Source organism: Eptesicus fuscus, chromosome 4 (assembly GCF_027574615.1).
Source record: "Eptesicus fuscus isolate TK198812 chromosome 4, DD_ASM_mEF_20220401, whole genome shotgun sequence".
NCBI classification, from domain to species: domain Eukaryota; kingdom Metazoa; phylum Chordata; class Mammalia; order Chiroptera; family Vespertilionidae; genus Eptesicus; species Eptesicus fuscus.
In genome coordinates, this window is record NC_072476.1 from 29,887,441 (window position 1) to 29,905,200 (window position 17,760).

At 45.9% G+C, this 17,760-nt stretch overlaps 1 protein-coding gene across 1 annotated transcript in view; it reads left to right on the plus strand.

The window, feature by feature from the left end:
• The first annotated feature begins 9,448 nt into the window (after positions 1 to 9,448).
• Positions 9,449 to 17,760, plus strand: part of LOC103286265 (general transcription factor II-I repeat domain-containing protein 2) — a 47,563-nt gene continuing 39,251 nt past the window's right edge. The window contains exon 1 of the mRNA XM_028145374.2: positions 9,449 to 9,695. The gene's annotated coding sequence lies outside the window, so the exon portion shown is untranslated. The remainder of the gene's footprint in view (positions 9,696 to 17,760) is intronic.

The window sequence follows — 17,760 nt, forward strand, 5'->3', positions numbered from 1 at the left end:
TATTTTTGACTAGAGGCCCAGTGCACGAAATTCGTGCACGGAGGGGGGTTGTCCCTCAGCCCAGCCTATACCCTCTCTAATATGGGACCCCTTGAGGGATGTCCGACTGCCCGTTTAGGCCCGATCCCGGTAGGATTGGGCCTAAATGGGCAGTCAGGCAGGATCGGGCCTAAACGGGCAGTCAGGCATCCCTCTCACAATCCAGGACTGCTGGCTCCCAACTACTTGCCTGCCTGCCTTTCTGATTGCCCCTAACCGCTTCTGCCTGCCAGCCTGATCACCCCCTAAACCACTCTGCTGCCAGCCTGTTTGCCCCCAACTTCCCTCCTCTGCCACCCTGGTCACCCCTAATTGCCCTCTCCTGCAGGGTTGATCACCTCCAACTGCCCTCCCTTGCAGGCTTGGTCCCTCTCAACTGCCCCCCCCTTGCAGGCCAGGTGCCTCCCAACTGCCCTCTCCTGCTGGCCATCTTGTGGTGGCCATCTTGTGTCCATATGGGGGCAGGATCTTTGACCACATGGGGGCAGCTATATTGTGTGTTGCAGTGATGATCAATCTGCATATTACTTTTTTATTAGATAGGATAGAGGCCTGGTACAGGGGTGGGGGCCAGCTGGTTTGCCCTGAAGGGTGTCCCGGATCAGGTGGGGTTTCCCTTAGGGTGTGGGGCGGCCTGAGCGAGGGGCCTGTGGTGGTTTGCAGGCCGGCCACACCCCCTAGCAACCCAAACAGAGGCCCTGGTATCTGGAATTTATTTTCCTTCTACAATTGAAACTTTGTAGCCTGGAGCAGAGCCAAGCCTGGGGCTCCCTCCGAGCCAGCCAGCAGCCATTTGTGTTGGGGTTATAATTGAAACTTTGTTGCCGTAAGCGGGTGGGCCCGGCCAGGATGTGCGAAAAGTTTTGCTTCCCCTGTTGCCGCCGGCAACCCTGGCCTGCTCTCTCAAGCTCCATTCTGCCGCCATTTGTTTGAATTTGTTTACCTTCTATAATTGAAACTTTGTAGCTTGAGTGGAGGCTTAGGCCTGGCTAGGGCAGGCGGAAAGCTTGGCTTCCTCTGTTACCTAGGAAACCTTGCTCTCTCTGGTTGTAGCCATCTTGGTTTGGGTTAATTTGCATACTCACTCTGATTGGATGATGGGCGTGGCTGGTGGGCGTGGCTTGTGGGTGTGTCGGAGGTATGGTCAATTTGCATATTTGTCTATTATTAGAGAAGATTACATATCCCTATGAGTAAAATTCATGAGCATGAAAAATATATATGTATATACAATTACTTACACCAAGCATGTCAAACTCAAAGGCTAACACAGGCCAAATGAACAAGGTTTAAGTTTATGTGGGCTGCAACAAAACAAAGCTTCAATTTTCATAGAAATGTAGGTTTATTTCAATAGAGACATGCTGAATACAAAGGGCTGAAATGAGTAATTGTTAACATAAAATAATTGAACATTTTAATAAAAATTAATATTTTCTTAAACATTAACTTACCAGACACTGAATAACTACACAAATTAATAAGCATAACGCAAATAAACCTACTTTTCTTGTTCTCTGAAAGCAAAATATTTCCTATTGTGCACACCAAACAAGTCAGTACAAGACTAATGACGTGGCAATCAGTTGCTAAAATATTCGCTGCTAGTATTAGTGGAGAGAAATGGTGCGCCTGCACGTAAGGCAAATAAGGGAAATGAATGCAACACGATTATAGTAATCAGTCATTAGCCAATGTTATAGTTCGTTATTAGTAATTACGCATAGCAGGATATTGTAAAAATTAAGTTACAAAATTTTGATTAAAACGTTTCTTACATACCGTTATATTGGCTGGGCCACAAAAATATTCATTGTGGGCCACATGCGGCCCATGGGCCGTGAGTTTGACATGCTTGACTTACACCATTATATTAATACTAGAGGCCCAGTGCATGAAATTCATGCACAGGTAGGGTCCCTAGGCCTGGCCAGCAATCAGGGCCCATCTGCAGAGCGACCAGCAGGGCAATCGGGGTCCCCCATTGGCACCTGCCTTGACTGGACTGGGGCCTGCGGGCTGGGGGAAGCTCCTGTGTTGAGCATCTGCCCCCTGGTGGTCAGTGTGTATCATAGCAACCGGTTATTCTGCCATTCGGTCTATTTGCAGATTAGGCTTTTATTATATAGGATATAGTTTATAAAATATACAGAGTAGCCCTAGCTGGTTTGGCTCAGTGGATAGAGTGTCAGCCTGCAGACTGAAGGGTCCCAGGTTCGATTCCGGTCGAGGGCATGTACCTTGGTTGCGGGTGCATCCCCAGTGGGGGGTGTGCAGGAGGTGGCTGATCGATGTTTCTCTCTCATGGATGTTTCTAACTCTCTATCCCTCTCCCTTCCTCTCTGTAAAAAATCAATAAAATATATTTTTAAAAATATATATACAGAGTAATCATTTAAATGAGATAAAGATGAAATAAACAATGATTTTTAAATAAATGTCTTATTTTGCTTGTTAAAACATTTGCTCTCATTAAAAATCGCTGTGGTTGGCCCGGCCAGTGTGGTTCAGTGGTTGAGCATCGACCCATGAATCAGGAAGTCACAGTTCAATTCCTAGTCAGGGCATATGTAGGGGGCGTGCAGGAGGCAGCTGACTGATGATTCTCTCTCATCATTGATGTTTCTCTCTCCCTCTTCTTTTCTCTCTGAAATCAGTAAAAATATTTTTTAAAAATTTTATTGTGGTAAAATATACTTATCAAAATTTACCATTAGAACTATTTTTTTAATATATTTTATTGATTTTTTACAGAGAGGAAGGGAGAGGGATAGAGAGCTAGAAACATCAATGAGAGAGAATCATCGACCTGCTGCCTCCTGCACACCCCCTACCAGTGATGTGCTCGCAGCCAATGTACATGCCCTTGACTGGAATCGAACCTGGGACCTTTCAGTCCGCAGACCGACGCTCTATCTATTGAGCCAAACCGGTTTCAGTTAGAACTATTTTTAAATGAAAAAAGTTTACAGGCAGTCCTCGGGTTACGTTGGATTCAACATACATCATTTTGTGGTTATGTCGCCATCTCCCATCCTATATAATAATAGACAAATATGCAAATTGACCATACCTCCGACACACCCAGAAGCCACGCCCACAAGCCACGCCCACCATCCAATCAGAGCGAGTATGCAAAATAACCCAAACCAAGATGGCTACAGCCACAGAGAGCAAGGTTCCCTAGGTAACAGAGGAAGCCAAGCTTTCTGCCAGCCGTTGCAGGCCTAAGCCTCCACTCAAGCTACAAAGTTTCAATTATAGAAGGTAAACAAATTCAAACAAATGGCAGCAGAATGGAGCTTGAGAGAGCAGGCCAGGGTTGCCGCTGGCAACAGGGGAAGCAAAGCTTTCCACACACCCTGGCCGGGCCCACCCGCTTAAGGCAACAAAGTTTCAATTATAACCCCAACACAAATGGATTCGGGCCTCGGAGGGAGCCCCAGGCTTGGCTCTGCTCCAGGCTACAAAGTTTCAGTTGTAGAAGGAAAATAAATTCCAGATACCAGGGTCTCTGCTTGCGTCCCAGGGGGCGTGGCCCACCTGCAAACCACCACAGGCCCCTCGATCAGGCCGCCCCATGCCCCAAGGGAACCCCACCTTGATCAGGGACACCCTTCAGGGCAAACCAGCTGGCCCCCACCCCTGTACCAGGCCTCTATCCTATCTAATAAAAGAGAACTATGCAGATTGATTATCACTGCAACACACAATATAGCTGCCCCCATGTGGACACAAGATGGCCACCACAAGATGGCCAGCAGGAGAGGGCAGTTGGGAGGCACCCGGCCTGCAAGGGAGGGCAGTTGGAGGTGATCAACCCTGCAGGAGAGGGCAGTTAGGGGTGACCAGGCCAGCAGAGGAGGGAAGTTGGGGGCAAACAGTCTGGCATGGGAGTGATTAGGGGGTGATCAGGCTGGCAGGCAGAAGCAGTTAGGGACAATCAGGAAGGCAGGCAGGCAAACAGTTGGGAGCCAGCAGTCCTGGATTATGAGAGGGATGTCCGACTGCCCGTTTAGGCCCGATCCCAGGGATCGGGCCTAAACGGGCAGTCGGACATCCTTTGAGGGGTCCGAGATTGGAGAGGGTACAGGCTGGGCTGAGGGACAAACACCCTCCGTGCACGAATTTCGTGCACCGGGCCTCTAGTCCTCTATAATAAAGAGGGAATATGCAAATTCACCATCACTCCGCCACAGAGATGGCGGCACCCACAGCGGAGGCGGGGGGTTTCCTTAACACAAGATGGCTGCACCCACCGTGGAGGCTGAGTTCCCATAACAAGCCTTAATGAGCAATCAACAGGGACCTGAGGCTGCACCCCCTCCACCCCCATGGGGCTTGACAGGGGACCAGGCTGGGGGACCTCAGGCTGTGCCCCCTGTCTTGGCGCCAGGCTGGGGGACCTCAGGCCACACCCACCCGCCCAGCAGGGCTTGACAGGGGGAACCTCAGGCCATGCCCCCCGCCTGGCAGGGCTTGACAGTGGACCTCAAGGTGCACCCCCCCACCCCGGTTCTGGGCCAGGGACCTCAGGCCGCACTGCCCGGCGGGGCTTGACGGGGGACCTCAAGGCACTCCCCCCCATCCCGGCCCGGGCTGGGGGACCTAAGGCCACGCCCCCTGCCCCGGCACTGGGCCAGGGGACCTGAGGCTGCACCCTCCACCCGGTGGGTCTTGACAAGGGTGGGACCGGCCGGGTCTGGATCTAGCCCAATGGGGGTTCGGGGGCAGCCAGGTCTGGGTCTCACGCAATTTTGAAGCGCACGCGGATGGGTGGGGATTTGACTCTGGGTCCCGTGGTATGCCCCAGACTCTGACAGGAGGAAGATTTTCATATACATTTTACTAATTTTCTTTCATCTCTTACACTTCTATTATAGAGAAAGAGCAAATAGCAATATTAAAAATATTTCTTCTAATTAATCCCCTTTTAATGTGCATGAATTTTGTGCACCAGGCCACTAGTTTATTTATAAAAAAGTTCCGTCATTTTGACATATGTACACATGTGCTTTATATTTTTTATTATTTATTTACCACAAGGTCAGGAATTGTTATCTTTCTTTTAAATTTTTTTTACTGTTTCACTTCATTACTGCTGTGTATGTGCTCCATGTGACTGACATTACTGCTTATGTAGGTGGGTTCCGACTTACGGCAAAAATCGAGTTACGTTGCACCATAGGAACGGATCTCCAATGTAACCAGAGGACCTACTGTATTGAGAATTTTACATTTATGGTCATGAGAGATTCTGGTCTGCGCTTTACTTAATGCTGCCTTCATAGAATGAATTAGAAAGTATTTCCTACCCTTCACCTTTTGGGAAGATTTCTTTTTACCTAAAATGTTTGTTAAAAATCACCAGTGAAGCCATCTGGACCTGTAATTTTCTATGTGGAAAGGTTTTAAATTAAATTTCAATTTCTTTAATAGATATAGGGCTATTCAAGTTATCTATTGCTCTTGAGTGAGCTTTGGTAATTTGTGTCTATCATGGAATTTGTCCATTTCACTTACATGGGCAAATTTAGTGCTAAAAACTTGCTCATAATTTTCCCTTATCATGTATTTTGCTTGCTTGTTTTTTAGTTGCTTCAGGCAAGAGGATAATTCTAATCCTTGTTACTTCATCTTGGCCAGACGCATAAGTCAGGACCTGTACCCTTACTCTGAGATAAGAGTTATTGGACAACTTTCAGCAAAGTTGTGACATGAGTTACTAGTTACAAAATTCTTCTGGATGTTGTGTTAAGAGTTATCTGAAAGAGGGTTAAGGGCAGAATCAGGAAGACAAATTAGTAGTTAACTGCAAGAGACTATATTGGCTTGGACCAGTGTGGTGGTAGTGGTGGTCAGTCAGAAAGTGGTAGAATCTTAGTCAAGTTTGAGCTGACTGGGTTGTCTAAAGGATTAGTGTGGGGTATGGGAAAAATCAAGGATGCTTCTAAGGTTTTGTCCTGAGCAACTGGAAGAATGGAGTTTTGCTGAGAAAGGGAAGAAAGACTGCAGGGGGAACTGATGAGAGGGTGAGGCATGTTCTCCTTTTTTTTTTTAAAAAAATATATATTTGTATTGATTTCAGAGAGGAAGGGAGAGGGAGAGAGAGAGAGATAGAAACACCAATGATAAGAAAGAATCATAGATCAGCTGCTTCCTGCACCCCACACTGGGGATCAAGCCCGAAACATGAGCAAGTGCCCTTGACTGGAATCGAACCCGGGACCCTTCTGTCCTCAGGCCGATGCTCTATCCACTGAGCCAAACCGGCTAGGGCAGTGGTTCTCAACCTTTTTAATGCCGCGACCCTTTAATACAGTTCCTCATGTTGTGGTGACCCCCAACCATAGAATTATTTTCGTTGCTACTTCATAACTGTAATTTTGCTACTGTTATGAATCGTAATGTAAATATCAGTGTTTTCCGATGGTCTTAGGCTCTACAGCAGCGGGATCGTGACCCACAGGTTGAGAACTGCTAGCAGGGTCGCCTAAGACCATCAGAAAACACAGATATTTACATTACGATTCAAAATTACAGTTATGAAGTAGCAATGAAAATAATTGTATGGTTGGGGGTCACCACATGAGGAACTGTATTAAAGGGTCGAGGCATTAGAAAGGTTGAGAACCACTGGGCTAGGGTGAGGCATGATCTCCTTGAGACGCCTATTCATCCTCCAAGTGAAGATTTCTAAGTAGGCAGTTGGTTACATAGATTAGAGCCGAGGGGAATGGTCAGTGCTGGAGATACATACTGAGAGTCATAACCATTTCAACGGTATTTAAGGCCCCAAGACTGGAGACTGGATGAGGTCATCAAAGGAGAGGAGGCGGGAAAGGGATCAAAGACTTAACCCTGAGTTAGTGCTCCATATAAGGGGGCGGGGGGGAGGGGGCGGGGAGGGGGGAGACCTGCAACAGACTGAGAACAGCTGGAAAAGTAGGCAGAAAACAGTCAAGTGTGTTTTTTTAGAAGCCTAGAAGTATTTCAGAGGGTGCAGTGACTGGTTATGTCAAATGCGAAAAATCAAGTAACTCATGGACTGAAAAATGACTATAGGATTTAGCAATGAGGAGGTCACCTGTGACCTTGGAAAAAAACAATTTAAATGGAGTCGTGTGGATTAACTGCAATGGGTTCAAGAAAGAATGAGAGAAATGTCGTATTTGTTAATTCACCTACTCACTAAAATGTATAGGTCAGGCGTCCTCAAACTACGGCCCGCGGGCCACATGCGGGTGTTTTTGCCGTTTTGTTTTTTTACTTCAAAGTAAGATATGTGCAGTGTGCATAGGAATTTGTTCATATTTTTTTTAAAACTATAGTCCGGCCCTCCAACGGTCTGAGGGACAGTGAACTGGCCCCCTGTTTAAAAAGTTTGAGGACCGCCAAAACCGGTTTGGCTCAGTGGATAGAGAGTTGGTCTGCGGACTGAAAGGTCCCAGGTTCGATTCCGGTCAAGGGCATGTACATTGGTTGCGGGCACATCCCCGGTAGGGGGTGTGCAGGAGGCAGCTGGTCGATGTTTCTCTCTCATCGATGTTTCTAGCTCTCTATCCCTCTCCCTTCCTCTCTGTAGAAAATCAATAAAATATATTAAAAAAAAAAAAAAAGTTTGAGGACCCCTGGCTCAAAACCAATACTCACAGTGCTTTCCCTGGCCTTTTGCAGACATGTGCAGTGGCCAAAAATTTGAGTTGCATGCAGCACACGTTCTGAGTAAGATAGAACAAAGCAACAATCTTATTTCAACTATTGCACTGGTCTGTTTCATGCTGTATTTTTTACATTTTTGTGCTTTTTGTTGGTTTTGCTGTTTAAATGCCCCTCGCGTGTAGTGCCGAGGTGTTGTCTAGTGTTCCTAAGCACACGAAGGCTACAACGTGCCTTATATAGGAAACACTTGCTAGATAAGCTTCTGTAGGCATGAGTTACAATGCTGTTGGTCATGAGTTCAACTAATGAATCAAACAATATATAGTAAATAAGTTATCTTTAAGCAGATACACACATAAAGATTATGTATTGATAGGGGTCACAAAAATGTAATGACCAGAGTCTGGCAAAAACCTAACCTTGTATTTCCCCTGGGAGCAGTGGCTCCGACTTGCTAAGTCAGCGTTTGCTATGACCTAAAAGAACATAACTCTACTGAATAAGGAGAATCAACTCTAACAGAAATATTTTCAAACATCTCTTTTTTAAATGATGTCAAAAAGCCAGGTACTTACTCCACTAATTCTTGAATTATCTTTCCCTTGAAAATCCCAATTTTTAAAAAAATATATTTTATTGATTTTTCACAGAGAGGAAGGGAGAGGGACAGAAAGCCAGAAACATCGATGAGAGAGAAACATCGACCAGCCGCCTCCTGCACACCCCCCACCGGGGATGTGCCCGCAACCAATGTACATGCCCCTGACCGGAACCGAACCCGGGACCCCCCAGTCCGCAGGCCGACGCTCCATCCACTGAGTCAAACCGGTTTCGGCAAAATCCCATTTTTTTTAAAAAGCTATCTGCTAGGACATATTTTGACAGCCTCTTGAAAAATGTGAGCATATTTGGGACACTTATCTTTTTGCAAAAGGAAATATATATTAGAACACATTAATTTCATGACAGCAGTTATCTCTGGTCAAGGAAAGGCAGAGGAATGAGGCTGTTGCCTTCACTTGTGTCTACCATTTCTCTAAAATAGAAATAAGGCATATTATCTTAAACTGGAGCAATGGGTAAATGATTTATTAACCTATTCTTTTTGGAATATTTAAAATGTAACTATAACGTAATCAGATTAAATAACACTATTGTAATATTTGACTATTGGCTGAAGTGCCACCATCAGCTGATGGGCAGCTCCTGATTAGTTGGCTATGTCACTGACCACACGGAAAGGTCAGGACACGCTGTTACAGCTTGTAACAAACAACTGGATGGCTTTAAGGCAGATTCACCGGTCAGTGGAGTTGTGACCTCACCCCTCCAAAACTACACATTGCAATCATGCTCACGCATTCAATTACAGCAAGAAAGTACCCTTCACGTTTGGGGGCGGTTTCTAGGGATGAGACCAGACATGTGCCAGCCACTCACTCCAAGGCCGGGGATGGTGAGCACGTCTGGCCTTCAGCTGAACAGGACGGAGAGCCTCCGACCAGGGTGGGGAACGTCCGGCCGGCAGGCCATATAAGGCCCACAGAATCATTTGGTCTGGCCCTGCCAAGGCATTAGGGGTGAGTTAATTAAATGTCTGACCAAATATAGCAGGCTAAGTTGATAATTTTGTATGTCAAGGGAATGATGTTATAAATATCCCAATGGCCCTTGGCAGAAAAAAGGTTCCCCACCCCTGCCGGAACTAACTGAGTGTGCAGCAGAACTGGATTCGGCAGCACCGGAAACGGCAACTCCCACTTGGGGCTCTGCAGACAGAGTGGAGGCTGCCTTCCAGGAAGCCAAAAAAAAAAAAAAAGGGAGAAAGAGAAAAAGGAGGGATAGTGGGGAACAGGCCCTCGACCGCCGCCCACACGCCGCGCCCCCACCTCTTCGCCTTCCCGGCTGCTGCCCTCGGCCTTTGGCCGCTCCCGGGTGGCCTAGCCCTCGGACGCCGCCGCCCGCCGGCCACTGCCCGCTGCCGGGGACCTCAGGTGCGTACCCCGCCTCCGCCGCCATTAAGCGCGGGTGCTTTCCTTGGAACTTTCTGCTCCCCCGGGCCTGCCGAAGGGGAGGCTTAGGGAGGCCGCCCGCCCAGGCGCCTGGAGGGAAGCGGCCCTTCTCCACCAGCCCAGCGGGCCCCGAACCGCGCTGCTGGCGGGCAGGGCCCAGGGGGTGGGGGTGGGGCGAGGAAGCCCGGCCGCGGGGGTTACGGTCGCACGCACGGAACGCGCATCCTTCTCCCTTCCGATTGGCCAGGCGGAGCGGTGGGGGCGGATGCTGCCAGCCCTGGGCTCTCGGGGGCCGGGGGGGTGCGTGAGGCCACGCCCCGTTTGACGTACGCAGGGCTCTCGCGCGGTGGGCAGACGTGCCTGATTGGGTAGGTTAGGAGGCGGGGCTTCCTCTGTTGCCTGGTAACTGCCCGGTTCCACGGAGTCGGGCGCCTCTGCCACTCACCTTGCGAGTGGCCCGCGGCGTGGGTTTGTCGGGGGTGTGGTCAGTTCGGCAGTCTCCGGCGGCCTGTTGGCAGGAAAACCCAGAGGCCCTGAGAAGAGTCTACGGCTCACTTACAGTTTAGACATAAAGAGGGGGAAAGACCCGCAAGGCTGTATTTTCCGCCCTTCAAACCCAAGCTTTGCTGTTTACCGAGATACCCCAATAAAATTCACCCTTTAGAAGTGCACAATTCATTGGTTTTTAGTTTATTCACGGAGTTTTGCAACCATCACCACTAATTCCAGAACATTTTCATCACCCAAAAAGGAACCCGGATTCCATTAGACAGTCATTTCCCATTTCCCACCCCAACCCCTGGTAACTACTAATGTACTTTCTGTCTCTAATGCTCGGTCTACTCTGGACATTTTCTGTAGATGGACCAAGGAGCCATTTGGGTCTGGTTTCTTTCATTCTCTTTTATGACTGAATAATGATTGTATGGGTATACTACATCTGTGTCAATTTATGGCAATTTGGGTTGTTTCCTTTTTTTTTTTTTTTTTTTTTGCTATTATGGGTAATGCTATGAGCATTCCTGTACACTTCTTTTGTGTGCATGTTTTCAACTCTTGGGTATATACTAAGGAATGAAATTTCTGGGCCAAGCTTTGTGTTTTAATTTCATGCTGGTAATTTGAAGTAAACAGATGTCTAGATATAAGATTGGATATTGCTCAGAGCTGCAACTGAAGAATTCAACAGCCTTTTCTCCCTCTTTCCTTCCACTTGGAGAGGAAGGCTTGATCAGTGTGACTGGCCACCTGGTCTTTAGTGGACACAGGGCGTGGTGCCAGCTGCAGCAGGTGGAGGGGGTCACTGTTCTTCCTGCCTGCCTGTTGTTTAGCCCTGATGTTTGCTGCCCACAGCTCCGAGTGTTTGCCCACACCTTCAGCCTGGACCGTTTCTTTCCTTATTCTCAGGCCACAGAACTTGCTCACGTGCCCCCCACCCCCACCCCAGTTGTTGATTCTGTGTTCCCACATGCCCTGGACCATTTCAAGGATGTCTGGCTTTTCATTTTGCCTTTATTGCCTGCCATTCTGCCATGTCCGTTCAGGTCTGCCTCACTTGAGAGCGCAGGAGGCGGATTTTATTCACCTTTGTTTCCTCCCCGCCCTTCCTGACACTGTGTATGTTTTCACATAGCAGGTGCTCAATACATTTTTGGTTGTTGTTTTTTAAATTTTTATTAATTTATTTGATGAGGCTAAAGTTCTTGACTATTTGTTAATCATTTAAATCTTATTGAAAATACATGTTATTTCTATTTCTCTTCCATACTCCTTGAATGCCAGAATAGAATACTTTATTTTCTTGAAATTTGTTATTAGTTTTAAATTTTTTTCCAGTTTTATTGAGGTATAATTGACATATAACATTGTATTCGTTTTAGGTGTACACCATAGTGTGTGTGTGTGTGTGTGTGTGTGTGTGTGTGTACACATACTAGAAGCCCAGTGCACAGATTCATGCACTGGTGGGGTCCCTTGGCCTGGCCTTCAGGAATCTGGCCGAAACCGGCTCTCTGACATCCCCCAAGGGGTCCCAGATTGCAAGAGGGCGGTTCTTGGGTGACACACCCCGAAATCAGGCTCCCTCCTCTCTGGTTCCAGGTGCGTCACCTGAGAACCACAGCTGCCAAGTCACCGCAGCTCAGCAGCTCCTGCGTTGAGCATCTGCCCCCTGGTGGTCAGTGCACATCATAGCTACCAGTCAGAGCGTCTGCCCCCTGGTGGTCATTGCGCATCATAGCTACCGATCGGATGATCAAACTGTTGGATGGTCACTTAGGCTTTTATATATATAGACTAGAGGCCTGGTGCACGACATTCGTGCACTCGGTGAGTGGGGACGGTCCCTCAGCCCGGCCTGCACCCTCTTGCAGTCCGGGAGGCCTCAGGGGAGCTGCTGCGGATGTGGGAGAGGCTCCTTCCACCGCCGCTGCGCTGTGAGCCCGGCTTCTGGCTGAATGGTGCTCCCCCTGTGGGAGCGCACTGACCACCAGGGGACAGCTCCTGCATTGAGCGTCTGCCCCTGGTGGTCAGTGCACGTCATAGTGACCAGTTGTTCCACTGTTCGGTCGAGTTGCATATTAGCCTTTTATTATATAGGATGGTGAAATGATCACCTCAATAACTTTAGTCAACATCGATCGCTTTCTGTAGTTACAATTTTTTGTTCTTGTGATGAGAACTTTTAAGATCTACTCTCTTAGCAACTTTTCAAATATACATTACAGTACTGTTAACTATTGTCACCATACTGTATATTACATCCCCAGGACTTATTTATTTTAAACTGGAAGCTTGTACCTTTAGACCATCTCAATACATTTCTGTTGAATGCTGAATAGTTATACTTGAGATTGTAGTTTCCTTTTACTGTATGCCTGTGCTGAGTCACAGAGAAGGTGGCACCTCAGGAACTTGTTCATTAAAATCAAGGCCTCAGAGATCTGAAAAATTAACCTTAGGAAAGGAAAGTTAGAAACACTCTAAAAAATAAACCAGGCTTCATTTCAAGATTTCAGAGGTTTGATAAACAGAGTGGATAACATTCCAAGTGATGACAATTGTAAGTAATAGAAATGAATTCTAGATCAGGGACAGGCAAACTTTTTCTGTAAAGGGCCAGGTAATAAATATTTCCAGCTTTGGTGACATGTGGTCTCTTTCACAAGCATGCAACCCTGCCTTTGCAGGAAAGCAGCCATAGACAAGATGTAAACAAATGAGTGTGGCTGTGTTTCAATAAAGCTTTATTTACAAAAATAGGTGGCAGTCTGGATTTAACCCACAGACTGCAGGTTGTTGACTCCTGTTCTAGATGTTTGCTTTTTATTAGTAAAACTAGAGGCCCAGTGCATGAAATTCGTGCACGGAGGGGGGAGCATGTCCCTCAGCCCAGCCTGCACCCTCTCCAATCTGGGACCCCTCAAGGGATGTCCAACTGCCCGTTTAGGCCCGATCCCGGATCGGGCCTAAATGGGCAGTTGGACATCCCTCTCACAATCCAGGACTGCTGGCTCCCAACTGATCACCTGCCTGCCTTCCTGATTGTCCCTAACCACTTTTGCCTGCCAGCCTGATCACCCCTAACCACTACGCTGCCAGCCTGATTGATGCCTAACTGCTCCCCAGCCAGCCTGTTTGCCCCCAACTTCCTTCCTCTGCCGGCCTGGTCACCCCTAACTGCCCTCCCCTGCAGGGTTGATCGCCTCCAACTGCCCTCCCTTGCAGGCCTGGTGCCTCCCAACTGCCCTCCCCTGCTGGCCATCTTGTGGTGGCCATCTTGTGTCCACATGGGGGCAGGATCTTTGACCACATGGGGGCAGCTATATTGTGTGTTGCAGTGATGGTCAATCTGCATATTACTCTTTTATTAGATAGGATAGAGGCCTGGTGCATGGGTGGGGGCTGACTGGTTTGCCCTAAAGGGTGGGGGTTCCCTTGGGGCATGGGGCAGCCTGAGCGAGGGGCCTGTGCTGGTTTGCAGGCCGGCCACGCTCCCTGGCGACCCAAGAGGAGGCCCTGGTATCTGGAATTTATTTACCTTCTACAATTGAAACTTTGTGACCTGGAGCAAAGCCAAGCTTGCTGCTCGCTCCTCGGCCAGCAGCGATTTCTGTTGGAGTTAATTCACCTTCTATAATTGAAACTTTGTAGCCTTGAGTAGAGGCTTAGGCCGGCAACAGGATGGCTTCTTTTGTTACCGCGGAAACCCAAGCCTCCTTCCCACTCTCAGTGGCTGTACCCATCTTGGTTGGGTTTATTTGCATATTTGCTCCTGATTGGCTGGTGGGCGTGGCTTGGTTGGTGGGCGTGGCTTAGGCATAGCAAAAGTGCGGTCAATTTGCATATTACTCTATTATTAAGTAGGATATGTTGAAAAGGTGTGAGAGCTCTCAAGGATTGCTGAGAAAACTGTGAGATTTGAAATATTCTTTAGTTTACATGTCCAGTGTTTAAAAAGAAAAAATTAAGTGTTTTATAAAATCTGTGATCTAAACGAATGTTGCTGATGCTTTAGATTTGACTAGAAGTTAATCATCATATAGACTTTGGGAGATTTGACTCTGAGGGACAAGCTCTCGTTGTCGAGGACTTTTTGGTTATTAGAATGCAATGATTTTTTTCTCAGAGAAATGTTCTTAGGGCAGGAAACCCCATGTTAGCTTATAACCATGTTTCATTATTTTTGATATTGTATTAATGCATGGTATGGTCTAATCATAAAATATAAAAGACAAGGTTCCTTCATTTGTTAAGTAAAAGATGCAAGCAAAGCAATAATTATGAAACATTCACTTTTTTATTATTGCTGGTACCCAACTGATAATATAATTTTGAGCTCCACCTAGTTTCATTCAGCCTATTATTTTATTCTCTTAAAACTAGAATTTTTGGGTGTTTTTTTTAATATATTTTATTGATTTCTTACAGAGAGGAAGAGAGAGGGACAGAGAGCCAGAAACATCAATGAGAGAGAAACATCGACAAGCTGCCTCCCGCACACCCCCCACCGGGTATGTGCCCGCAACCAATGTACATGCCCCTGACCGGAACCGAACCTGGGACCCTTCAGTCCGAAGGCCAATGCTCTATCCACTGAGCCAAACCGGCTTCGGCGTGTTTTTTGTTTTTGTTCTTTTTTTAAACCAGAGTTTTGACATCACAGTCTTCTTAGGGATTACTGTGATGTAATTAACAGAAACACTATCTTTTTAAAAAAAAATTTTTTTTTATTGATTTTATATAGAGAGGAAGGGAGAGGGAGAGAAACAGTGATTGGTTGCCTCCCACATGAACCCACAACCTGGGTATATATATGTCTGACCAGGAATCGAACCAGTGACAGGATGATGCTCAACCAACTAAGCCACAAACACTATCTTTACCACTGGCACTAACAGATGTCGATCAAGCAACTTACTTCTGTGTTTTAGAGGAAAGCTTTGTTGAAATCTCTGTGGAAAGAATTGTGCAAGATAATAGACAATGGAGTCACATCAGGGTTGAGCTGCAAAATGAAATGAGAAAAATAGCTATTTAAATATTGCAGGCACTTTCTGCCATTCCAATATAGGAGCACATGACTTAGCAACAAGCATGACCTGGGAGCCTGGGATATGCCAGTCCCTTAAATGGCCTCAGTTCTGGGGCCTCTCAGCATGAGCATCTCAAATCACCACCTGCCAATCTAGTGTTTAAGCGTGCATATATTTTATCCATCATGGCCCCTAAATTACTTCATTGGATGAGTAATGGAAGAAACAACTATCTGTGCCAATACTGTCAATACTGCTGGGAAAGCTGGCTTGCGGGACTTAGTAAGAGGTCATAATTGGAGGTGTGGACCCATTGAATCCAGTGTTCGTGCCATCAACACAAGAGTCATCACACGGTGGCACCAGTGTCCCAGGAACTGCTTGGTGACTAGCCAAGTTTGTGATATTAGGCTGGAAAGTATTCAGGTTATGGCAGGAAGACATGAACTCTGTAAAGACATACCCATCTATGGCAAAATTCTAAGAGAAAATGGAACCCCACCACCACCACCACCAAAGAGGAGTGTCCTGCTGATAGGCAGTTCAGAGCCAGCAAGGGTGGCTGGCAGATTTCAGAACTACTTCTCTGAAAAAAAATGTGCAATGTTGGCAAAGTTCCATCTGCTGATAAAAGGCCTCTCCCTAAACAATTAAAGATTAAAGAAATCATAGAAGAAAAACGTTATCTCCGGGACAGATACTTACTGCTCTCTTGGATAATTTACTGCTCCCATGATTGAATTTGCCTTTAGAGGTACCTACTTCCATTGTAGGGACTCCACTGTATGAGACCTTGTCTTTTTTTTTTTTTTTTTTAACAGTGTTTGAAGTAGTTTATTCTGAAAGATTATGGTCAAGAATATCAATTTCTTAATTATAATTTTAAATAGCAACAACATATTGACAAACTTCGGTTGCAGGTTTATCTTTAGAAACGTGTACATTGCACATTTGACTCAGTGGATAGTGTCGGCCTGCAGATCAAAGAGTCCCGGGTTCGATTCTGGTCAAGGGCATGTACCTCGGTTGCAGGCTTCTCCCCGGCCTGGGCCCTGGTTAGGGTGCAATGCAGGAGGCAACCAATAGGTGTGTTTTTCTCACATCAATGTTTCTCTCTGTCTTTTCCTCTCTCTTCCACTCTCTCTAAAAAATCAATGGAAAAATATCCTCAGGTGGGGATTAACAAAACAAAATAAAAGAAAAAAACAGAAATGTGCACATTTACCCACATTAATCTTTTTTGAAAACAGATATTTGCCTTATTTTAGATAAAAATTGAACACATGTTCAACACATTTAAAGTTTATTTTAAAATCTTTATGAAATGTTTATAACTTCCATGGAAAAATAATTTTAATATTTCAATCAAGTGATGTAGTTGATTTAAAAAAATACAGATAAATTGGAATGAAAACTCTAATTTTGCCAGTGGATGTATTTTGCATAAAATAAAAATCATTTCAAGTTGTGCCTTTTACATGAAATTATTTCATCTGAATTCCTTTTTTGTTGTTGTTTTGTTTGTTAATCCTCACCTGAGGACATTTTTCTACTGATTTTTAGAGACAGTGGAAGGGGGGAAGGGATGGGGGAAGAGAGAGAGACACATTGATTGGTTGCCTCAACCAGGCACACACCCCAACCAGCACCAGGGATCGAACCTGCAATCCATGTGTCCTTGACCAGGAATGGAACCCAGGACCGTTTGGTGCACAGCCGATGCTCTAATCATTTAACCACACCAGCAAGACCTAATCTGAATTTGTATGAAACATTCTAGATACTAATTTTCCCAAGAGAAATTACATAATATTGACCATACAGTTTTGTTTTGTTTTTTTTTTTGACCATACAGTTTTAAAAAATATATTTTTATTGATTTCAGAGAGGAAGGGAGAGGGAGAGAGAGATAGAAACATCAGTGAGGAGAGAGAATCATTGATTGGCTGTCTCCTGCACATCCCACACTGGGGATTGAGCCCACAACCCAGGCATGTACCCCAACTGGGAATTGAATCGTGACTTCCTGGTTCATAGGTCAATGCTCAACCACTGAGCCACATTAGCTGGGTGACCATACAGTTTTTAAAAACAGAAAGGAACATGTAAGTGACATATAGTTAGGTCAGTTTTTTAAAATAATTTTTAAAAATTTGAAACAATCTTGACTTTACAAAAAAATGCAAGTATGATACAAAAACTATTTGAGAGAAATTATCAACCTGAGGCCACATCACCCCCAGATACTTTACAGTGTGTATTTCCTATAAACAAGAATATTCTCCTACAACAGCAGTATTACAATCTAAATCAAATTAACCTTAATACATTACAATCCTAAAACCTCATTAAGTTTTACCAGTTGTCTCAGTAATGTTCTCTATAGCAAAAGGGAAAACATTTGCAAATCCTATATAATAAAAGGCTAATATGCAAATCAATCAGAACAACCAGTCGCTATGATGTGCACTGACCACCAGGGGGCAGACGCTCAATGCAGGAGCTGCCCCCTG